General features: G+C 39.8%; 1 protein-coding gene across 3 annotated transcripts in view; it reads left to right on the top strand.

Annotated features, from left to right (window-relative positions):
- Ncoa1 (nuclear receptor coactivator 1) overlaps window positions 1-25,777 on the top strand; it is a 201,692-nt gene that overhangs the window by 30,432 nt on the left and 145,483 nt on the right. The gene's annotated exons all lie outside the window — the stretch shown is intronic.

The raw sequence follows: 25,777 nt of genomic DNA, 5'->3' as shown, positions 1-25,777 counted from the left end.
GATGGGGTCAGTGTATAGTATATACTTGGGTGGAAATGTCCTTATGTATCACAGTACTGGACTAATGAGATGGAGGGACCGAGGAGGAGGAGGGGATGGGATCAGTGTATAGTATATACTTGGGTGGAAATGTCCGTATGTATCACAGTACTGGACTAATGAGATGGAGGGACCGAGGAGGAGGAGGGGATGGGGTCAGTGTATAGTATATACTTGGGTGGAAATGTCCTTATGTATCACAGTACTGGACTAATGAGATGGAGGGACCGAGGAGGAGGAGGGGATGGGGTCAGTGTATAGTATATACTTGGGTGGAAATGTCCTTATGTATCACAGTACTGGACTAATGAGATGGAGGGACCGAGGAGGAGGAGGAGGAGGAGGAGGAGGAGGAGGAGGAGGAGGAGGGGAATGGGATCAGTGTATAGTATATACTTGGGTGGAAATGTCCTTTTGTATCACAGTACTGGACTAAAGAGATGGAGGGACCGAGGAGGAGGAGGGGATGGGGTCAGTGTATAGTATATACTTGGGTGGAAATGTCCTTTTGTATCACAGTACTGGACTAAAGAGATGGAGGGACCGAGGAGGAGGAGGGGATGGGGTCAGTGTATAGTATATACTTGGGTGGAAATGTCCTTTTGTATCACAGTACTGGACTAAAGAGATGGAGGGACTGAGGAGGAGGAGGGGATGGGGTCAGTGTATAGTATATACTTGGGTGGAAATGTCCGTATGTATCACAGTACTGGACTAATGAGATGGAGGGACTGAGGAGGAGGAGGAGGGGAATGGGATCAGTGTATAGTATATACTTGGATGGAAATGTCCGTATGTATCACAGTACCATGTAAATGAATATACACAATGAAAACTGCTCTTTAACATTTGAGTAGTCTAGTCAAGGTTCTTATCAAATGCAGTATAATCACCTGTACCGGGACCATTGGAAGCCATTTTCTGCAGGTGTACTTACCTTTGGAGACTCTCTACCCCATACCCAAGACTGCCAGTGTTAGAAACCAGACTTCTCAAAGGATTTGAAATCTCAGTATTAGAGGGAGGAGAAAAGTTTATAAAACAGTTGATTTCTGAGAACTGATTCCACACAGCTTAAGCTTAAGGTAGACTTTCATAAAAATATTTTCACTCAGTGGTGATTTAAAATTTTTACTTTATGTTGCCTGAAATTCAGTACATTAAGCATTATCTTGGAAATGCCTCTGAGGGGCTATCATTAGAGTGCTTGTTTAACATGTATGAAATCCTAGATTTTATTCCCAGTAATACACCTCCTCCCATCCACACACAGTAAACATATGTTCCTTTAGTTAGGCTGTTTATAATTTTTTAATTGTTCAAATTCTCCTATTTTACTTAAAAGTGTGTGTGTGTGTGTGTGTGTGTGTGTGTGTGTGTGTGTGTTGTCAACATGTATGTCTGTTCACCATATGCATGTAGTGCCCTCAGAAGTCAGAAGAAGGGGTTGGACCCTCTGGGTCTGGAGTTAGAAACAGTTGTGAGCCACCATATGGGTGCTGGGAATTGAACCTGGGTCCTTTGGAAGCGCAGCCAGTGCTCTTAACCATTGAGCCATCTCTCCAGTCCCCCTCCCTTCTTTTTTTAAGTTTCACAGTGTAGCTGTAATTAGAAGTGAGAAATGTCATTTTGGAAATTTACCACAGAATACAGGGCAGATTGGCAGCAAGAGTAAGGTTAGAGTTAGTCCTGTGGTCAAGGTTAGAGTTAGTCCTGAGGTTAAGGTTAGAGTTTAGTCCTGTGGTCAAGGTTAGATTTAGTCCTGTGGTCAAGGTTAGATTTAGTCCTGTGGTCAAGGTTAGAGTTAGTCCTGTGGTCAAGGTTAGAGTTAGTCCTGTGGTCAAGGTTAGAGTTAGTCCTGTGGTCAAGGTTGGAGTTAGTCCTGTGGTCAAGGTTAGAGTTTAGTCCTGTGGTTAAGGTTAGATTTAGTCTGTGGTCAAGGTTAGAGTTAGTCCTGAGGTTAAGGTTAGAGTTTAGTCCTGAGGGTAAGGTTAGAGTTTAGTCCTGAGGTTAAGGTTAGAGTTTAGTCCTGTGGTCAAGGTTAGATTTAGTCCTGTGGTCAAGGTTAGAGTTAGTCCTGAGGTTAAGGTTAGAGTTTAGTCCTGAGGTATAGGGAGCCCCGGTTTTCTGGGGAAGTGGGGAGTGGGAATGCTGTCCACAGGAGTGGAATAGGAAAGGCCTGCTGTTTTATAAGAAAAAAAATGACTAGGATTGTACTTTGGGGAGCAACAATTTAGGGGAAGAAAAGACTTTTTTTTTTTGGTTTTTCGAGACAGGGTTTCTCTGCGTAGCTTTGCACCTTTCCTGGAGCTCACTTGGTAGCCCAGGCTGGCCTCGAACTCACAGAGATCCTCCTGGCTCTGCCTCCCGAGTGCTAGGATTAAAGGCGTGCGCCACCACCGCCCGGCAAGACTTTTTTTTTTTTTTTTTATCAAGTCCTTGTTTAATGATTCTTTCTCATTTGCTCAGACCTCAGGTTTCTTGAGTGTAATCTCTCTCTCTCTCTCTCTCTCTCTCTCTCTCTCTCTCTCTCTCTCTCTCTCTCTCTCTCTCTGTCTTTCTCTCAACTTTGGGAGACCAGTTGTAAGAATGAAGATTAGGCTGAATCTGAAAAAGATAAAAGCAAATAAAACAGACTCAGATTAATGTTGTAGTAAACTTTGTAAAGAAAGCTTTTGTGGACTTGCCTGCCAAGTGAACTATGACGTATGACATTTGTTTTATGGGTAGATGCTCATAAAATGCTAATAAATGACTAAGATGCAGTTAAAATAGGATATAATTTGTCCTGGAGGACAGGGATTTCAGAGTAAGGATAGGAATTAAGGGAACAGTCTGAGATGTGGAAGATACTTTGTTGTTTAATTTATCTCACTTTGGTTTGATTAGCTCTAGTCAGATGAAAATAGCTGCCTCAAGGTGTGGTCTTCCTGGTCTTAGAAAATTCTGATAACCACCCATGCCTCACGTTCTCATCTGCTCACAGGTCTGAGGCTGTGTGGGGAAAGTCTGGGTACATTTATGTAGGTCAAGACTTGGCTGCTTGATGATGACTTTGAGGTCATTTTTGAAGAGAGCTATTCTGTTTCCTCTGATACTTCTTGTACGCAGCTGCATTTCACTAGGCTAATTGCTTTTCCTGTATCATTGTTTTCAGATGCCTGGAAACCCTTTTGAATATTCTCTAATTTGTAACTCTTTTAAATTGTGTTATTTAAAACCTTACAAAATGGTTCAGATCAAATCTGATAGTTCGTATTAGAATAATTATTTAATCAGTGTGATTAAAATTGTCTAAATTTGTAATTCATTTTTTCCCTAATGGCTCTGCTCCTTGTTTTGTTTGCATTAATCAACTCTTTGATCATATAAATACCTGTAGATAAATCAATCAGCCAATTAACCTACCTACCTGCTCTCATAATCGGCTACTAAGTTAGGTAGTTAGTTCTTCCTGTCTTCATTTTGAAGCAAGAATAGAAGACAAGTGGCTGTCCTCAATGAGCCTTGGGGTTTGGGGGCAGCAGGATTGGGGCTCTGCCTCTTATCAATAGAGTATCCTTGGGCTAGTGACTGTTTAAGACTCTTCATCCCTCATTGCTGATATTGTGAGTCTTCCATGAAAAAATCATTAGAAAAAACTTTACATTGTGCTTTATTGATAGTAATGTTGTATTGACCTTTAATCTTTTGACCTCTATTTCCTCATCCATAACCAGATTTTATTCTTTCTCTCTGTATATTTGGCTTTCTAAAATTATAAATGAAGTTATACAGTATTTTTTTTTCTATGTTTGGCTTATTTCACTTAGTACAATGCCCTTTGGGTTTTTCCATGTGTGGCAAATGGTAAAAATGTCTACCCTTTTGAAGACTGAATCATGTTTCACCATACAGAGGTATAGATTATCTATTGTCTGTTGATGGATACTTAGATTGTTTCCATATCTTGTCTACTATGTTAATGTTGTAGTGAGCATTGAGAATGCAGATATCTTCTGAGATAATTTCATTTCCTCTGGGTATTTACACAGAGGAAGAGGGATTACTGAATCATGTACAGTAGTACCCACTTGTTTTCAGTGTATATTGTCTGTGGCACCCTCACCCATGGATACCTGAAGCCTTCATATACTGTTTCACTTTTCTTATACATGGAGATGTAATGAGAAAACAATTTGTGATGTGCACACACAGTAAGAGACTATGAGTTGAAACTAATAATAAAATAGAAAATTATATTAGAAGCACAAATATAGTTTGTCTCTTTTGAAAGAGTCAAGACAAATGCCTGTATTTCTGGATTCTAGTTTCTATATGTAACTGAAACTATGGTAAGTAAAATGAATAGGGGAGACTGCCATAGTTCTGTTCTGGATGTCCTTCCTTAGGCATCTCTGCACTGTTTTCCTTAATGGTTGTACCAGTTCTACCCAGCAGAGTACAAGGGTTCCCTTTTCTTTATACCCTCAAAAGCATTTATCTCTGGGGTTTCAATAATTCTTACCTCTTGTTTTGGGATGCTGTCTCAAGGAGTACACAGTCATGATATCTCCATGGTTTTTATTTGCATTTTCTGATGGGTACTGATGTTCGACATCTTTTCAAAAATTCAGGTCCTTTGCCCATTTTAAAAATTGAATTACATTTTTTTGCCTTTGAGTTATGTGAATTTATAAAACCATATTATTATGCTTTTAAAGAAAGTTCCATGCATTTATGCAATGTATACTGATTTTATACAGCATGAGGACTTCCCTCCAATTCCCCCTATTGCTTCTCCCAGTAAGCTTCATGTCTTCTTTTTCTGTTAATAATAACCCCGTGAGTCCAGTCAGTTTGACCATATGCACATGAGTGTTTGGCCATCCGCTGGCACGTGAGGAACCTATCAGCAGCCACTCATAGCAACTGTGCTTACCTGTAGAAGACCTGCACAAGTTACCAGACTGTTTTTAATGCCGGCTCCTTGTGTATCCAGATGCATGGTTTGAGAAGAGTCTCAGTGCGTCGATAGGTTAGCTCTTCATTGTGTTGACAGCTTCTTTGCTTTTGTAGCCTGAGTGTTGGTGTGATAATCAAAGTCATTTCCAAAGCCAAAGATTTTCTCTCCATGTTTTAATCGCAGAGTTTTATGGTTTCAGGTCTTATGTTTCTTTAGTCCTTTAATCCATTTTGAGTTGATTTTTGTGTATAATTTAACATTTGAATTAAATTCCTTTTACAGGTGATAATTCTAAATTTATTTGTTTGTTTATTTATTTTTAAATATTTATTTATTTATTATGTGTACAACATTCTGCCTCCATGTAAACTTGCACGCCAGAAGAGGACACCAGATCTCATTATAAATGCCTGTGAGCCTCCATGTGGGTGCCGGGAATTGAACTCAGGACCTCTGGAAGAGCAGTCAGTGCTCTTAACTGCTGAGCCATCTCTCCAGCCCTAAATTTATTTATTTATTATCATTATTTTAGGGTAGGATCTTACTACGTAACCTGTGCTGGCCTCCAACTCTCACCTCTTCTGTCTCTGTTTACAAGTACTGAGATATAGGCCCATGCCATCATGTCAGCTAAAAGGGTTGCTACAAATGAACATTAACTAGATATAATTAACTAGAGAAACTACAGCAACCTTATGTACTGTTCTTAATTTTGATCTAACTTGTTTTTAACCCAGTGACCTACCTTTCAATGATTTGCCATATATCATCTGACTTACTTAGCTTTGTGTTGTCAACGGGTATAGTGAATAAGTTTTTACAGTATTACAGTAAGTCACTGAAAGACACTTCACAATGTAGCCTGGGATGGAGCTGGAGCAGAGCATATGGTCCTTCCTGTTCACTGGTTGGTTCTGAGTCTCCATCTAGGACTTCTTGGGGCACAGTTTTCTAATCTTTAGGGTCTATCCTACTGTACCTCCATATAAAGACCTCTGAAGGGTGGATGTCAGATGTGTATTCTCTTTGGTATTTTTTGATTATTCTTTTTACAGATATTACAGATTTACAGATATTAATTTACAGATATTAGTCTTATGAAAAACCACCCAGATTTAGCATAATGAACCTGAACTCAGATATTTTTTCTAGTGGCAAAGTATAGACACGTTTTAATTTTAGTGTATTTAAGATTTTAAAAATGATTTTAAATTCCTCATAGACATTATTTTTAGTTCTCTGTGCAACACACCATGAATTATTCTTTCTTAGAAAATAATTTTATTAACTGAGAGCCATTTATTATAAAATACATCAGGTACAACCCAGTATTTCCAGTTTTAGAATTAACAACAGCTCCCACTCTGGCTTATTTCTAAATCTTTCAGCTATAAAACAGCAGAATATCTGAGTGACTGTTGGGCAGTTGACTTAAATTTTAAAAAAATTTCATCAGTTTGCTTATCATTAAGACCTAGAGGTGAATCACTGAAAAATAATTGTATTCTTTCTTATTTATTTATTTATTTATTTATTTATTTATTTATTTACTTACTTACTTACTTACTTACTTACTTAGGGATGTACTAGTGAGATACCTCTGTTGGGACCAATCCTATGAACTTTTTAGCTAATTCAAAGGTGTTTCTTTTGGGACATGAAGGTGTGTATCTTGTATTCCATCCTTTCACATACCTGGGTACCTGTTTCAGGTTTATGACTTTTGCCCCTCTTGCCTCATGCGTTGTTTATAGGTTACTTTATCCTGTGGAGTGCCATTATTTTAAGTCTAGTTTGGGGTTTGTTTATTTCTTCATTCTGTGGTCTAGGAATTGAACCCAGGGCCTCTGGGAGGGTTTACTAGGTGAGTATTCCTTTGAGCCACATCCATAGTCCTTTCTTGTTTTTCACAGCCAACTCTCTACCACTTCATCGACGTGCAGATTAAATGCAGTACTCTGTGGTGACATTCCAGTCACTGTCACAAGCTCAGGCTTCAGCTTCTACTTCCTTAAAGATGGCAAAGTCCAGGGTCCATGTTTATTTGGACTTAGGTGTGTAGCACCTTTAAAAAACTCTCCAGAGTGGCTAGGAAGGGGGAAGACTGAGTGAGATATGTGATTTCAGTGGGAATAGTAAAGAGAACAAGTGCTTATGATTATTTAATAGATTGGAGAGGTTTCAGGTTCAAGGGGGACTCCTTTTTGGGTAAGGAGTTTATTTAGAAGAGATATTAATGTCATAGACATCATGCTGTGAGCTCTAAGGACCGTTCAGGATCTTGTGGACATTTCAGCTTTATTGATTCTTTTGGCTTGTGAACTTGGGGTGTCTATCTTGAGTGCACATGTGTCCTCTCCAGTTTCTTATCAGTGCTTTTTACTTTTCTTTGTAGAGGTTATTTACTTCCGTGGTTAAGTGTTTTTGTTTTGTTGTTGTTGTTTTCGAGACAGCTTCTCTGTGTAGCCCTGGCTGTCCTGGAACTCTCTCTGTACACCAGGCTAGCCTCAAACTCACAGAGATCCACCCGCCTTTGCCTTCCAAGTGCTGGGATTAAAGGTGTGCGCTACCATGCCTGACTGGTTAAGTGTTTTTTTTGTATGTATGTCATTTTACTTTATGTTTCTATGGCTATTGTGAATAGTATTGCTTTCTTTATTTTTATTTTCTATTTATTGTTTTGTGTAAGTGGTGTATGCATGTCTACACAGTGATGTTTGTCTGTGCCTGTGTTTGTGGAGGCCAGAGGTCAGTGTTGAGTGGTTTTTTTTCCATTGCTCTCCACCTTATTTTTTGAGACAGAATCTCACGGACCTTGGAACTTGCTATTTAGGTGGACTGGCTGGCAGACGGCCAGGGATCTGGCTGTCTCTGTGCTGCATCCCCACACCTTCCCCAGAGTTGGGGTTACAGACAGACATCACACACCTGCCTTTCCCATGCTTGCTGTGGATCCCAATTCTCGTTCTCATACCTGCACAATAAGCACTTTACCTTTTGAACCATCTCCTCAGCCCCAAGATTGCTTGCTTGACTTATTTCTCAGCAATTTTGTTATTGCTGTATTTTTAAAAACTACAGGCCAGACGGTTGTGCGCTTGCCTTTAATCCCAGCACTCAGGAGGCAAAAGCAAGTGGATCTCTGTGAGTTCGAGGCCAGTCTGGTCTGCAGAGTGAGATCCAGGACAGGCTCCAAAACTACACAGAGAAACTCTGTCTTGGATCCCCCCAACCCTACGCAAAAAAATTACAAAACTACAGATACTTTAGGTTGATTTTGTATCTTGCAGTTTTACTGAATTTGTTTGTTAGATTTTGGTGGCATTTTTAGAATTTTAAAATATAAAACTATGTCATCTGAAAATGGCTAATATGTCTTCCTTCTTTCCCCTTTGATACCACTGATTTCCTGTTTTCCTGCTCGGGCTAGCATCTCCAGCCTTGCACTGAATACAAATGTGGAACAGTATAGTATTAAATAGTAATGGTGGACAGCATCCTTTTCTTGTTAGCATCAGACTGGAAAGGCTTCCGGTTTCCACTCACTTGAATGTTGGCTGTGGGGTCATCGTCTCCAGCCTTTATCATGTTGTAGCACCTTCCTTCTGCACCCTTTTTTCTTCTTATTTTTTTGTAATGCTAAGATAGTGGATTTTCCTGTTGTTTTTTTACGTATGTTGAGCCGGTCATGTGGTTTTGTCTCTCTGTTGATGTGATGCATTACTGTATTTACTGACTTGCACATGTTGACTCAACCCAGTTGACCTTGATGCATAATCTTTTTTTTTGTGCTGTTGATTTAGTTATGTTCATCAAGCGCATTAGCCTGTAGTTTCCTTTTTGTTGTGCTCGTACCTGGTTTAGGTATCAGGAGAATGCTGGCCTTGTAGGGTGAGTTTTGAAGAGTTTCCTCCCATTTAATTTTTTTGTTAGTTTGTTTTTTGAGACAGGGTTTCTCTGTGTAGCCCTGTCTGCCCTGGAACTTGCTTTGTAGACCAGGCTGTCTTCGAACTCACAGAGATCCGCCTGCCTCTGCTTCCTGAGTGCTGAGATTATAAGCGTACACCACCTCTGCCTGGCCTCCTATTTAATTTTTGTGACATAGTTATAGCATTGTTGTTTATTTAAAAATTTGTTGAAAACATACCTGTGTTTTTCTTTCCAAATACTTACAAATAATACAAATATTATTGATTTGGTCTCATTACTCAATTCATCAAGTTTTCTATGTCCATATCATTCAGTTTTGTTAAGTTATCTGTCTAGAAACTTTTCAGATTTTCTATTTGTTGTCATATACTTGTTTATAGTACTTTCTAATGTCTTTCGTGTTTCTGTGGTAGAGGTCAGAATGTCTCCTTTTTAGTTCTGATTTTATTTATGTGCCTCCCTTTTCTCTTAGTGAGTGTAGCTAAAGATTCACCAATTTAATCTTTTCAAAAGTCTAATTCTTAGCTAGGTGGTGGTGGTGCACGCTTTTAACCCCAGCACTTGAGAGGCAGAGCCAGGCGGATCTCTGTGAGTTTGAGGCCAGCCTGGTCTACAGGGAGAGATCCAGGACAGGCACCAAAACTACACAGAGAAACCTTGTCTCGTAAAAAACAAACAAATAAACAAACAAGTCTAATTTTTGAATTTTTCCAACTTGTTCTGTCTTCTGTATTATTTTAAGCTGCATTTGTTTCTTTCTGATCTTTGTTGTTCCTTTTCTCTATAATTCCAGGTTTGTTTTGTGCTTGCTTTCTAGTCCTTCAGTTGTGTCATCTGATAGTTTATGTGAGATTTTTTTTTAATGTAGGTACTTACTGTTACAAACTTCCATTAAAAAAAACTGAAAAATTTCAATTATGTGTGTGTATATGTGCTTCTTTATGTGAGTATATACATGTGAGTACAGGTACCTATAGAGGCCAGAGGCCACAGATCCTCCTGGAGATGGGTCACAGGTGGTCGTCAGCTGCCTTGCATGGGTCCTGGGAACTGAAATTGTATCCCCTGCATAGCAGCAGTGCATGCTCTTAACCGCCGAACCATATCTGCAACCTCATAATGTGCAATGTAATAGTGATTTCGCTGTATCTTGTTAGTTTTGGTTTCTATTTTCATTTCTTTCAAGAACATTTTCATTTCCCTTTTGGTTTCTTTATTGACTCAATGGTTAGTAAAGAATATGTTGTCTAATTCCCATGTTTTTATACACTTCTAAAGTTCCCTTTGTTTTTCAGTTGGAGTCCACTGTGGTCTGAGACAAGACATGTAATGGTTTCTGAGTTTTGTTGTTGTTATTTTGTTTTTGTCTATTGTGACTTGTTTTGTGGCTTAACACATGTTCCCTCTAGGGCATATGCCATGTGCTGGTGAGAAGAATGCTTATGCTGCAGCCGTGGGGTGAAATGTCCTGTTAGTGTCTGTTACATCAGTTTGTTCCACAGCATAGTCTAAAGTGTTTCATTGTTGACTTTTCTTTTTGACTTTGTTGAATTCTTGAATGATCTCTGTCTCTTGGTGAGAGTGGAGTGCCACTACTCTTTTGTAGTCGACCCCTTTATGTCTCATAGGTTTGCTGTACATAATTGGGGGTTCAAGCATTGGATGTATATGTATGTATAGTTATTACTTCATGTTGTCGAAGTTCTTGCTGGAGGACAGTGTCTTCTACTTGAAATCTGGTTTATCTGATAGAAGTATAACTTTATTTTTACATTTGATTTCTGTTTGCATGGACTATTCCCCCCAGTCATTCACTTTAAATCTCTTAGGTGTCTTGACTGGTGAAGCCTCTTAAGGTGGAAATCACATCACTGGGTCTAGGTGCTTTTGTGTATTCAGCTAGTCTAAATATTTTAGTAAGTTTAACCTGTCCAGATTCAGGGTTATTGCTACAGTAAGAGAGTACTGCTACAATTTAGATTTTTTTTCCATATTTGTTTTATCTGCCATTGTTCCTTCTCTTGCTGTCCATTTTTGTGCTTTGGTGGTTTTCTGGGTTGATGTGGTTTGTTTTCCCTTTGTCTTCTCTGTGCCTGTTCTACTGGTGGGTTACACATATTTTTGTGTTTTCATGATGGTAGTTCCAATCCTTTGGCTTCTGAGTTTAGGATTGCCTCAGTTGTCTGTTGTAAACCGGTGTGGTAGTGATGCCCTTCCACACTTGCTGGAAAGTGTTCATTCATTGCTGGAGGATGACTTTTCTGAATATAGTTTCCTTTGTTTTCAGTTTTTTCTTTCCAGATTATTTCAGCTCCTTTTCCCTGGCCTACAAGGTTTCTCTTGAGATGTTCATCTAATGGATGCTCTCTTATATTTGAAGTGTTATTTATTTTAGACTTCCTGGTACTGTACTTTTTATAGTTTGAATACAATAAGTCATCGAGGGGATCTTTCTTGGCCATGTCCAATTGAAGATCTCTGAGCATCTTCTATCTGGATGTCTGTATTTTCGTCAAGATTTGGAACATTTGTGTTGTTATCTCATTAAAATTTTTTTTCATGTCTTTACCTTATCTTCTCCTTTGAAGTATCCATAGTTCGAATACTCGTCTACATAATTATAGTTTATAAGTCTCATAGGATATAGTATTTTTTTCTTCCTTGAAAAAAACAAAAAAAGTAACTCTGGACCGGTCCTCTGAATCTTACAGAGGACCTGGATTAAATTCCAAGTACCTACAGCTCACAACCGCCTATACCTCTAGCTCCAGGGGATCCAGTACCTCTGGCTTCTGTGGGTACTTGCACTCACACACATACATACCCACACACTGACACATAATTAAATACAAAATAAATCTTTAAAAGAAATATGAATCTGACTGGATCTTTAGAAAAGTCTAAATTCAAGCTCATAAATCTGCTTTCTGCTTTATCTGGACTGTTGTTGAGATTTGTACATGAGCACACATGTTTATGCATGCATGTGGGGACACACACACACACACACACACACACACACACACAATTGTTATTGCTCATATCACTTCTCCTCCTAACCTTTCTGTCTTTCTCTTCACTCTGCTCCTCATCCCATGTTGTACTTCAAATAGTCTCTGCTTTTATGTCAAAATCTAGATTCCATTTATAAGAGAAACTATCTGATGTTTTAGTCCTGCCCCTATTACCTCTTTATCGCCAAGATTTTTGTTTGGTTCCTTTTCATGACCTGTTGGATCCTGTTTATGAATCTTTGTCTCTGCCGAGGTTTTCTGTTCTCACCGAATTATCTGTAATCTCTTTATATCTTGTTGAATTGTTGAAACTATTATTTTAAATTCTTTTTCAGGTGCTCTGCGTCTTTTCGTTGAGAGGCTGCTGCTGGAGTTAGGACGTTCTTTTGGAGCCGTTTTTTACCTTCCTTTTGCATTCTTCTTGTGTCCCCACACTTGTGTCCCCACAACTGCACATCAGGTGGGTCTGTTGCATCACCTTGCCCACTTTTATCAAGTGGCTTTTGTAGTTCTGGCCTGGCTCCTGGCTGTTAGTCTTGGTTGTCTTTCAGTAGGTGCTGTGTGTGTGTGTGTGTGTGTGTGTGTGTGTGTGTGTGTGTGTGTGTGTTTGTTTTCAGGTGAATACAGTGGTGCAATCTCCTCATAGTTCTTCAACTGTAATCACATTGGGGATCCTATTGGGTGTGGCAGTATGGGTCAGTGGCCTAGGCTGCAGAGTATGTGGGATTGTTCTGTCAGTTGTCATGCGGCTCTTTAGGTGGGAGTGTTTGTTAGCCATTTTGATATGGTACGACTGTAGTGTTTGTGGGGGTACCTTTTCAATTTCTGAGGGGGCCAGGCCATTCTGGCAGGCCTAGATTGGCCTGGTGGTCCCCAGAGTGGCTGTGGGGAATTATTGATGTCTGAGGAGTACAAAGGAACTGTAACACTGGTGGACTTAGATGTGGTGCATACCAGTGTCCACAACATCTAACTGCCTTTGCAGGCTTCAGCCAGTGATTGCTCAGAGTGGGTCACACAGCTGCTTCTAGGCTACCAGTGGGTGGGCTAGACCACTTTGCTGGGTTTTAGGAGTGATGTTTCTAACCTCATAATAACAAATGATCTCAGAGCATCCTGATAATAGTACAAGACTAGTTAAAGTAGCTGGGGTGTGATTCTCAGTTGAAAACTATCATGCTGTAAGTTCTATTTTAATTGAAATTCTGTATCTTTGCTAGTTTGTTTCTAAGAGGGGAAAGATGGTAATCTATTACTAAAAACAAATAGGCCAAAATGGATTTTCCTTTTTTGCAAGCTAACAATATGCAAGTTTAGGAACTTCATATTGCTTTTATTGTTAGGAGATGCCTTCTTATGCTTGTTTTTACATTGTGTTTTTTAGACAGGGCCCCACTATATATCCCTGGCTGTCCTGGAACTCACTATGTAGACCAGGCTGGCCTTAAATTTACAGAGATCCACTCACCTATACCTCCCAAGCACTGAGATTAAAGGTGTATGCAATGATACCTGGCTCTTTAAAGATACCTAATGAAATTGTAGAATTTATCCATAAAACTAGTAGGCCATATCTTTGTATGTTATTTGGGTTTTGGTGAAATCAGTAGCCATTGAAGAGTGTCTGGGAAAGGTAAGATTCATTCTGGCCGATTTTAAAAGACAGTTGGAACTCTCAGCACCCCCCCCCCCTTTTTTTCTCTTCTTTACCAAGCCTATAGAAATAATACAACAACAACAAAACACAACACAACCAAAAAAAAAAAACCCACCCATGTTTAGCTATATTGGTCCAAGAAGGGGAACTTTTGGTAATTCAGAACCTGGTGCCTTTCTGAAAATAGGCTATTCTGTGGGTGATACTCAAGTCCAGAGAGGTGGGATATGAGTGGGAGAAGAAAAGTTTCCAGATAATCAATAGGGTGATAACTTTAGCATTGCTGCAACACTGACAATCCAGCAGCTCTGACCACTGTACATTTTAACAACCATTAGATCCAAACAGATGGTCTGCTCCATGGGCAAGATGTGTGCAGCAGCCTGGGTCTGCCCTTCTGGGAAGCACCCAGGGTGACTAACTGTGCTTATGAGGCCAGACAATAACCCTGCCTCATGGCATGCTGTGTTCCTCCTCCTTCCTACTGTAACCAGTACAGCTGAGTGTTAACTTCCAGAGTAAGTGCTATCGTATGCAGCAGAATGTAACAGGATCCTGAGTACAGAAACAAGCGTTTCCAAATGTTTCACTAACGCCAGTACCATAAAGGAGAGCCCACAAACAGGGACCTTAGGGTAAAGTAATAAGTTACAGCAGAATTCTAAAGAAAATGTAGCTAGTCATTTGATGTTTATAAAATTCCTGATAGCCTTTAAGGAGACAAGAGTTTCAAAACAAGAGTAGGCTTTTCTTAAAAAGAGGCAATTAGAGATCTGGGGAATGAAAACAGTTGTTGAAATAGACCGCTTTATTGGTGGCAGGGATCTTTTTGGGATCCAGTGATGTAATAAGATCCTGAACTAAGGTATTAATAGTAGGGATAGAGATAGGGGAACCAAATAATAGAGATGTTCAAAATTAAGTTATGAAGATTGAATGTGGGATTGCGAAAGAGAACGGAGAATCCTGAAACATTCCTTAGTCCCTTCATTTTGGTTGTGTGGAGGGATTATGTTATGTGTAGCCTGGTGTTAGAGCAAATTCAAGGTTCTAAGCAATTTCCGAGGCAAGAATGGAAGATACTATTATAGTCCTTTGGATTTATCGAGATTGAGGTGCTTGTTAGCTGGCCGTGCAGAAAGCAGGGTCTGCTCAAATGGCAAGTGTGTGGATTTGAACGCAAGTGTTTGGACTTAGTTGAGATTGAGAAGTCACATGAATGGTAGTGGTGGTTTGATCTCCTGTTCATGAGTGGTAAAGCTCAGGAAGTATGGACAGACTGTGGAACAGCATGGCTGCCTCCATGTGGGGGATTTGTGGGAAAACAGCTGCTAGCACAGGCAGGAGAGGGAAGAAAAGCTGTAGCAGTGAGAGGTGCACCGGGGGTGGTTTCGTGGAAACCAGAGAAGGTAAGGAGTGGTCAGTAGTGCCTGATTACCAGCGGGTGAATATGCATTCACCAGTGCGTTTGGCGTTGAGAGGTGACCAAACAGGAATAGCTTCATGGAGTGGTGAGGAGTGGTGTACCTCTAAAAGCGGGTTGATTACAGGGCATCGGGCAGGTGGACGTTCAGATGGAGGTGACTGTGAGCACATGCTGAGGCACGCAGTGTCTGTGAGAGTTGGGGTAGCAGCAGTGGGATGCAGAGCTGAAGGGAGACTGAACTAGTATCGGTCAGTCCCCTAGTGGTGGTTTGATCTCCTGTTCATGAGCCTTTCTCTGCTAGCTTCTCTTTTTACTCGATGTTTTACCTGCTCCTGTTTCAATCAAATATGTGGCTTGGACAAAAGCTACATTTTTAGTATCTTATACACCTGTTATGTGCTCCAGGTCTGTCATGGCCCAGGAGAGTCAGTCCCCTTTCTGTCTTCCAATTAACCACAGTGTCAAAAGGTAATCAATTAAGAGTCCTTGAGTCCTTGAGGCCAGGCATAGTGGCACACATCTGTAACCAGTACTAAAGCTCTCAGGAAGTTTAAGGCAGGAAGATTGTGAGTTTGAATCTAGACTGCCTTGAAAACAAAAAACAAAAAACAAACAAACAAAAAAAAAAACAAGCCAGCATAGTGGCACACATCGCAAATCCCAGCAATCAGTGGCAGAGGCAGGTGGATTTCTGTGATTTCAAGGCCAGTCTGCTCTACATAGCTAATTCCAGGCCAACAAGGGCCACATAGACCTTGCCTTGCCTTAAAAAAAAAAAAAAAGTTTTTAAAACCAATTATGCAAACAAAGTATGAAGGAATTCTGTTTTGTCAGAGTATTTGGGAAAAAACTGTATTTTAAAGAGGTAGTAGTTTGATTTGACTTAAGGGAACATTTAGGCAGCCTTAAATGCATGTGGTTCTGTCCTAGTAACAGGAAAAATGAACTGCCTGAGGGAGAGCTTGCATTCCATCTGTTTGGTTTTAATGTGTACTATCATAATTAAGGAGCACTGAAAAACTTGAACCTTGTTTGAGATGGGAAACAATGATGGGTGGAGCCTGCTGGTTACCTACCTAATGTCTATTCTCTTTTTCTTTCTTAGCAACATAGCTGCCATATTGTGGGCACATTACTGAGCGCAGCTATAAAATGACACTTCCTGGTGCCTGTAAACAGAAGTCTTTGGACAGGGCCTCTAGGAAAGTTCTTTAAGGGGAATGGATTCATCTAGAAAACCTCAGAGGAGTTCTTATCATTTCTTCTTATCTTCTGCTAGGACATGGATGTACTTACTGCAGCTTTGGTGATAGTTGTTGTTTGTTTATTGTTTTGTTTGCCTTAAGATGATGTGGAACAGTGCATACCATGGAGCAAGGCTAGGAGGAAGAAAAAGTAGAACAACCCAGGGTTCTGCTATTGAGCTGCCGGACTATCCCAAATGACATTTTTCCAGACCTCCTATCAGAGAAAAATAAACCTCTCTTCCAACCACAGGTATCGGTTCATGTGCAACTGGAGCTAATCCTGCATGACTCAGGGTGTCTGTAGTGACTGCAGCAAGGCTGCTTACCAGGGCCAGCCTCGGCAGCCTCTCGCAGGTGTTGTGGGAGGCCAGCCTCAGTCCCATCTTCCATGCAAATGGAGAGGAAGTTGTAGAACCAGCTGATTTGGTACAAATGAACAATTAAAAAGAAGTTTAAACGTATGTCCAACTAATCCTTGAGAGAGCCTTCACAGCTTCCAGTTCTGAAAGAATGTAAGCCATCCCCTGTGTAGATGTGAGCAGACAGGAAACTAATAGGAGGGGAGATGACTCAGTAGCTCAAAAGGACTGATTTGAGTTTTCATAGCAGATGGCTACCTGCTAAATAGTTATAGCACTGTAACATGTTAAAAAAAATCAAAAACCCAGTTCGTAGATTTAAAGGGAATGTGTTATGATGAGGAGTATTTTGAATGCAGGTAAAAGCTTTTGGAAAACGACACCATTAATTCTGAACTAAAATTATAGTGAAAAGAAGCTTGGACACTCCAGAAAATGATTCTAGTGGACTAGGATATTAGTTCAAATGATTTTCAGCATTATGGTAAGAGTCTGAGACTCTGACAAAAAGGATGGCATACACAGTAGGCAGACCCAGGGGATCTGCTATATATAAATTGGTGTTTCTTGACAGGAATAATGTATTAGTAATAAGCAAAATGCTCAAGGAAAGCAATGAAAATGTTGCTAAACTGGAGTCTCTCCTTTAAAAGAACTCACCAAGTAAACAAGATTAGGAATATGTTAGTCATACTGCTATTATTTAAAGATAAGAGAAAATTCTACAGTTATTGGTGGGGGTAAAGAGTTGGGGAATGATTTTCAAAAGATAATCAGATTGGTTGGAATCAAATCTTTAATGAAAAAGTGCTACACCTTTGGATTCAAGGACTAGCAAGATTCTAGTTGAAAATTTCAGCTTCATGTGGTGGTACATGACTGTGATCGTAATCAGGAGGCTAGAGTAGGAGGAAATTGAGATTTTTAGATTCTTACTTGCAAAGGTATGAAGTGAAAGACCTGGGTGATCGTGCAGAGGTAATCAGGGTGGGTGTCATGCAGAACCTGGAAAGCAATGTCAGGTTAGTTGGGCTTTATCTTAATGGGAAAGGAGAGCATTCAAAGGATTTTTAATGATGCAGAAGTGATATTGATAGGATCTAGTGTATTTTTATAAAAGATTTAAGCTAGAGTGTGAATGTATTAGAGGTAGGTGAAATTGGAGGCAGGGAGATTAACTAATTCTTACTAATTCTTTTGTTCTGGTACTAAATATTTTTAGGTCTGAGGTGATCATAGACTGGCTATAGTAGGATCAGAGGGATGGAGATCATAAGTAGGTGTAGGTTTTGGTGGTTGGGTGTTAGATTGATGCAGACTTTTGCAGGTAAATAGATGATGATGATGTCATTTAGTAGGTGAGCCCTGGAGAAGACAGGGAAGGATGAGAAATTTAGTAAGAGTTGCTAATCAGGGTACCTGAGTTGAGATCTAGTGGATAGTTATTCAGATTTAAAGTTTAGAAGAGAAACTCAGGATGGAAAACAATTTGGAAAGTGTCATACTTTTCTATTGTGATGCTGAAACATTATGACCAAGGCAATGTATAAAAGAAAGCTTTTATGGCTTATTGATTCAGAGGTGAGAGTTCATGGTGGCAGAGTGAAGGAACAGCTGAGAGCTCACATCTTGATCCACATCCACGAGGGAGAGAGAGCTAACTGGGAATCACATGAGTCCTGTAAAACTTCAGAGCCCAACCTCAGTGACACATCTTCTCCGATGAGGCCATACTTTCCAATCCTTCCCTAACAGTTCCCTCAACTGGGTACCAATTATTCAAATTGATGAGCCTATGGAGGCCAAACTCATCCAAGCCATCACAGTGTCTGAAGTTATGTTTGTGAAAAAAATCAACCTGGGAGAGTATACAGACAATTTCTAGGTCATATCATTGGATAGTACATCTAAAATGAGGATTCTGTTAGTTCAGCAAAGTGTGGCTATTAGAAATATGAAAAAAAAAAAACTGGCAAGTGGTGGAAGAAAGGTGTCTTACTTAGGGAGTGAAGTTTGAAGTGAGAAGAAGACTAGAATGTACATCTAGTCATGCACATGAGCAGGAGTGTTTATTTAATATAGTTAACAGCTACAGGAGTGATTGTGGATATACATGAACAGATGGCTCGTCACCCTCATTCTTTTCTAGCTCGCTCAGGAGGGCCTGGAGACAGTGACACCAAGTAGCACACACACACCGCATGCAGACTTTGGGGGTTAGAACCATTCTTTAATAGAATGAATAAGGGTCTTTGGAGAATGGCTGATTTTAGGCTAGGGCTTGGCAGAAGAATGGGGAAGCTGACCTGAAGAAAAGTACCCAGTGACCAAGGCTGCAACAATTTGAGCAACAAACAAACCGAACCCATAATATTATATTATAACTCAATCAAAAACGAAATATTTTTGAATTCATAGGATAAAAATTAACGATTAAATAAATGATCCAATTTACTTATCTTACAATGAAGAATCCCTCTTTCCCCCAAGGGGCTGGAGTTTAAGTTGGTGCTGCACTTTGTGACTGAGGAGGACTGACTCTTTGAGCAGATGCTATTGAACATTAAATATGCCAAAATCAAGGTCCTTCCATGGAATATGTTAAAGAAAATAAGATGTTCATCATGGGGGCAATTCAAGAAGAGATCCAGGGGAGACTTTGGGGCCCTAAATGTAAACGCCTTTAACTTTAACCAATATTGCAGAATATTTATTATAAATAAATTTAATCAGAAACTGGCAGTCATTTTGTGTCTATCAAAAGCCCCCTTAAGCCAGGCCATGGTGGTGCACGCCTTTATCCCAGCACTCGGAAGGCAGAGGCAGGCGGATCTCTGTGAGGATCTCTGTGAGTTCGAGGCCAGCCTGGTCTCCAAAGCGAGTTCCAGGAAAGGCACAAAGCTACACAGAGAAACCCTGTCTTGAAAAACCAAAAAAAAAAAAAAAAAAAAAAAAAAAAAAAAAAAAAAAGAAAGAAAGAAAGAAAAAAAAAAGAAAGAAAGAAAGAAAAGAAAAAGAAAAAAGAAAGCCCCCTTAAAACATCAGCTATGCAGAAGACAGTCTAGCGACTCTCTTAATTATGCATTCATCCAGTTTCTTGTATTAAGCCTTCAGAGAACAAAACTATCAAGATCATGTCATCTTGGTCTCCCATGACATGCAGATGTCTGTGTGCTCAGTTCTGATTTAATATGTCATCTGTCTGTACAGAACCTCTCTGCAAGAAACATCATTTAAATAATGTGCATTTTCTAAAATTACCTTTGAAACTTAAGTCCACTAGGTTCATTGTTACTTGAGTAACTTCAGATAGTTCAGATAGAAATTTCACATTTTCTTCTTGTCAACAAATGTAAACTTAGAGCCTGGAATAGATAGATTGAATTTTGACACTTAATATTTGCAATTTGCTGCTACTATAAGCATGATAGTATCTGTTTCAGTTGCTTAATGGCACACAACAAAAATTACCCCAAACTTGATATCTTAAATAGCTTTTTTTGTTTTTTTGAACAGTTATATGGGATCAGAGTATGTGGACAGCATTTAGCTGGAGGTTCTGCTCTTATGTGCCTCAGCTGGGATCACACTCCCTCAGTTGCTTGTTCCTCTGGACTGGTCTGTCTGTAACTTAACTCATATGACTGACACTTCCAGTATCTATGCGTGGTTTCTCCACAGCATTGTGATGTTAGATGTTCAGACTGGTTACATTGTCTTCTGGCTTCCAAGAAGCAGAAAGGGGAAGCTGCTGGTCCTGTCCATTTCTGGAGTTTAAGAACAGCATTTCCATCATATCCCCTGGTCAGAGTAAGATGCAGGGACAGCCAGGTTCAAGGGGCTGGGAAGTGAAGTCTCATCTTTGGATAGGTCATCTGATGTGCACTTGAAGGAATCCATGACAGTCATCTTTGGAGGAGATCATGTGGCCATATCATTTATCATATTATCTAATCTTTTAATTGTATTTACAGGGTTTTGATTGATCTTATGCTTTAATTTGTAATCCTGTTAAAAATTGGATGTTATAAATGTTAAATAAAAATTTTTTTAATGTAAAGGATTTTAAAATCGGGGGAAGCCCTGCTACAAGTTTTTTAGCCTGGTGTGGTAGCTTGCACCTGTAATCTCTGTGTGTGGGAAATGAAGACTTTAAGATTGCAAGTTTAATGCCAGCCTGGGCGACATGGCCAGTTCTAGGCCAGACTAGGCTATAGAATGAGACTTTGTTTCAAAAAACCAAATGAAATAAAAAAAAAAATAAAGAACTCTTATTGTTTTGACTCTGTACAAATTTATCCTGGATTAGAACTCTATAGCACCTTCACTTAGTAATTGGAGGTGCACTATCAGAATTTATCCTGGTGTGGAAAGTTTGTGACACATTCTCTAACTTTCTAAAGCCCCAGTAAACTTTGTGAAACACAGCTTATCAAAAATGACCATAATTAAGCTGGGTGTGGTGGCTCATGCCTTTAGTCCTAGCTTTTGGAAGGTGGAGGCAGGAGGATTTCTGTGAGTTCAAAGTCAGCCTGGTCTATATAGTGAGCTCTAGGGCAGCCAAGTCTATGTAGAGAAACCCTGTCTCAGAAAACAAAACAAAACAAAAAAATTATCATAATTAAAAATGTGGATACTTTAGCCAAGTAATTTTGCTTCCTGAGTAACATAGCATGATATTAGTGTCAAAATATTGGAAGCAGTGTCAGTGAGAGACTAATTAAATTGCATATATAGTATATTTTGAAATTGTTTAAAGGGATATATATATATATATATATATATATATATATATATATATGGAGATTATATAAAAATGACATGAGATGAGCTGTAATACACAGGAAAAGTCTGAGAATGTGCTTTCATGGTAAAGGGCTTGCCTCGTGTTCCCAAGGCTCTGGTTGGATCCCCAGCATGAAGGTGGAATAGAAGACTAAAACATGTCTTATTCTACTGTGAGAATATGGTACGTGCCCTTCTTGTAATGATATGAGATGTTATAGTGCCTATGTGATCAGCTGAAGTAGGGTGAATGACATGGGCAGTGTGACATAACCCCAGGCTACTGTTGGTGTTCTGAGAACACCTCAAGAAAAGTATCTGTCGTCTGCATTCCAGAATGGGATAGCACAGAATTTGCTGTATTACTCGGAGTACCATACAGTTTAAAATTATCAATTACTTTTTGGAATTTTCTGTTTAATATTTTGGACTACCATTGACCACAACAGGTAATTCAGGCTGGAAAACCAAACCACAGCTAAGGAGAGAGTACTACATTTCATTATGGATATTTCTTTGTTTGAGGCAGAATACTGAATGTTCCATTTAGACAGCAGTGGGCAAAGGAGGAGGCAAGAATTAGTGGGAAAGATTAAACACATGGATCGGAGACCTAGGTTGTGTGTTGAGAGTTGTCTTTGCACTGTTCAGATAGTTCCCTATTATTTTATGGGTATTTGTTTTCTTGCTGTATTAAACAATTCATTATATTCTAGAAACAGGTTCTTTATCAGATAGTTTATGGCTTAACATTATGTTTTCTATGTTTGAGTTAATTTGAGCACATGAATCTTTCATTTATTTTGTTTTAATCTAAGTATTTCTTTGTCTTTTTTTTTTTGCATGCATGTATGTGTGTGGTATGCATGTGTGTCTGTAGGCTTTGTTAAAAGTTCTTTGTGTGTGTAGGGTTATGTTGGGAGAATATTTGTTTCTGGTGAGATCTATTACTCCCAGATTTTAAAAGATGTATATCTTAGCCACCTTTCATCTCAGCACTCAGGAGGCAGGAGCTGGTGGATCTCTGAGAGTTTGAATTAGTTCCAGAACAGCCAAAACTATATACTAAGACCCTGTCTCAAAAACAAAACAAAACAAATTTAAAAAGATACATGTCTTCAACATTTCACATCTTGCTTAAAATAATGTCACTCCATATGTCATATGATAGACTTATGGCAAGTTGTTCTCATTTTTAATCTTCCATTTTATGCTATAGTACATTTGTAAAATTTCTGTATGTGTTTTGTATCCTATAGTATATTATACTATTCTTTGTCTAATCAGTAAATAACCTCAAGTGAACAAAAATAAGAGGAGAGCTGAAAAGATGGCTTAGTGGTTAGTTACTTGCTCTACAAGTGTTAGGACCAGAAGTCTAATCTCCAGAACCCATGTAAATCTTGGCTGTTCATGGCAGCTGCCTGGGGCTTCAGCTTTGGAAGGTGAAGACCCGGGAGATCCTCAGAGCAGGCTGGCTAACAAGTCTAGCTGTATTGGTAAGCTCTGGGTTTGATTGAGGTGCCTACCTCATTGAATAAGATGGAAGATTGATGAAGAGTGTTTCCCAACATCAGCCTCAGGCCTCCAAATGCATGACTAACAATGTACTTACACACACATGCCTACATACATGTAAACATGTACACATACATGCCCATCACACAGAAATACAAAAATGGAAAACAAAAAAATAAGAGGAAAACATTTTTATATTTATTTTCCTTTTCCAGCACTACTCATTTGTGGGTTTTTTTGGTTTTGGTTTTTTTTTTTTTTGTAGATACAGGTTTTCACCTGGCCTTATGCTCTTGCCTGGAGAACTTCCTTTAATGTTTCTCATACTTGCTGGTCCACTTTTAAAAAAAAAAAAAAAAAAAAAAAAAAAAAAAACTAGATTGTCTAATATTATGGTTACAGTAAAGTTTTCTATGGTTTCAACACTTATCATTTCTGATTCTGTTGGTCATTTTATCTCTTAGTAGAAGGTTTTCTTTTATTATTATTTAATGTGTGTGCGCCTGTGTGTGTGTGTGTGTGTGTGTGTGTGTGTGTGTGTGTACACGCATGTATACGGCTGCCCATGGAGGCCAGAAAAGGGTTTTGGATCCCTTGAGCTAGAGTTGTAGGTTGAGAGCAGCCTAATGTGGATGCTAGCACTGCATATTGGACTTCTGCAAGAGCGACAAGCACTTTGAACCGCTGAGCCATGTCTCCTTCGTGACCTTCTGTTTTCTTGCTGCTGTGCCTGCTTCCTAAGTGTTTACTTATGTTGGGTCCTTGCAGAGGGACAGAGGTGACTCAGGTGACCTCTTCTGCAGCTCTCTCTGGCCCTCTGTGCTGCAGCTTGAGTCCGAGTCAGGAACTGAGCTGGGTTTGGGTTTGCAGTCATTATGTATAGTTTACACCTGGCTTCAAACTTCCTAAGCGCTCAGCCCCTGCTCACTGTGTAGAGCACTGCACATGGCGTCATGTGCTGTCTTCCTCCTGTGGGCTGCACTGCTCACCTTCCAGCAGCCCACAGGAGGTCTGTGTGTGCCACAGAGGATTCTGCCTTGTGTGGCGGTCCCTCTCCTGACGATCGATTCTCTTCTCCTTCGTTCTGATCTAGACTGAGGCAACCAGGCATTGAGGTTGGGGCTTGGTCAGCGTGTTGCTCTCGCTCCCTTATGGAAGTCATATTCTACTATTTATTTGTGGTCAGTCCTGGGCAGGAATCCCCTTCCCTTCCCCTGGGTGGATTAGATGTCTCCTTGTGATTGGTGCAGCATCCCTTGCCCATTACCTTCTCCTGTTCCTCAACCCTAGCAACAATGTTCTTTGTTTCTCACACTGAGTGTTTTCCAAACCACATCGCCTCCCCAGAGACTGAAGCATTTTGATTTTACTCTCTCTTTAAGCAATGGATTTTGCCTGGACACGGAAGTGAAAGGGTTTTCTATTGTTTCTCTAGGTTTTAGGCTTTTTTTCCCCTCCTGGTGGAGAACAAGTGAGCTTTTAGACCCATTCCTAGATCTCTCCTGCATACTGTTGTGATAATTGAGGGCCCCTCTGGCCTCCTGTCCTACTGTACCTGTGGGGTGGGGGTGGGGTGGGTCTGTGCACTTGTGTATATATATACATATTTATGTATATATATATACATATAAATACATACACACACACACCCGTGTGCACATGCACATGGAAGTCAGAGATTGACGTGGCTTATCTGTCAGGATTGTTCTCCACTTTCAATTTTTGAGACAGGTTTCACTAGACCCGAAGCTCATTGGTCTTGCTAGACTTGCTCTACAATGAGCTTCAGGTATGTGCCAGTCTCCCCAACCCCCAGTGTGAGATTATAGACACATGCCACCATGAAAATTACCTGCTTGTTTCCTAAGTTCTGGGGACCAGAGCTCAGCCTTGATTTTGTGTGCCGTGGGTACCTTACTGATTGAAGGCAGCCTTTCCCATAATATTTCTAATCTTTCTCAGGATGCCTGTTTGAGGCATGTGGATTGTCTTCCAGTCAAGTCTTTGTGTCTGGGGATCCTCAGCTAGTCCAAAATGACATGCTGATTTATACTAGATTTTGAAGAATTGATTAAAATTTCAGCTTGGTTCTTATTAAACTGTTGTATATTGGCCACTTCTTTTTCTGTGATTTACCAAACAGTTTGCAGTCTTTTCTTGGAGGAAAAAATATTACTAGGAATTTTACTAGACTTACTTGGTAAGTAATAAGTTTGCTTGGTTGCTCTATTCTGCAGCATTCTTTGTTAGAATAAGAGAAGGTGTGTGTGTGTGTGTGTGTGTGTGTGTGTGTGTGTGTGTGTGTGTGTGTCTGTGTCTATCTGTATCCTTGTGTCCGTGTGATTCCCCCCATCCCCAATCAGGGGTGGCATGTTTTTGTGGCTTTCTGCATCTATGTAAAAGTGGGATAGAGTGTGCATTGGCCACTTTTCTGCTGTTGTGATAGAACACACTGACAAAAGCACCTTGTGGAGGAAGTGGTTTATTTTAACGGATGGTTCCAGAGAGATAGAGTCCGTCATCCTCGGGGAAGCATGGCATGGTGGCAGGAGCAAGAGAATGGCTGGTCATGTTTTTGTCCACACACAGGAAGCAGAAAGAACAGACTCATGGCCAACTCCTAATGCAAAATACATTTAGTCTAACGTCTTCAAAATCCTCCCTAATCATGTATTGGTCTTCACACTGTTCAAAAGGCCAAAAAGTTTGAAGTGTCTTCTGAGACACAAGGCAATCTCTTAACTGTGACCCCTATAAATTAAAAGAAAAAACAAAAAAATCACATAGTTCCAACACATGATGACACAGATACACATTAGTATTCAGAAAGGAATAGAGGACACAGTGAGAGAAAAGG

This window comes from Peromyscus maniculatus, chromosome 22, assembly GCF_049852395.1.
Source record: "Peromyscus maniculatus bairdii isolate BWxNUB_F1_BW_parent chromosome 22, HU_Pman_BW_mat_3.1, whole genome shotgun sequence".
NCBI lineage: Eukaryota > Metazoa > Chordata > Mammalia > Rodentia > Cricetidae > Peromyscus > Peromyscus maniculatus.
Note: the sequence above shows the minus strand (reverse complement) of the source record. Positions and strands in the feature narration are given on the sequence as shown.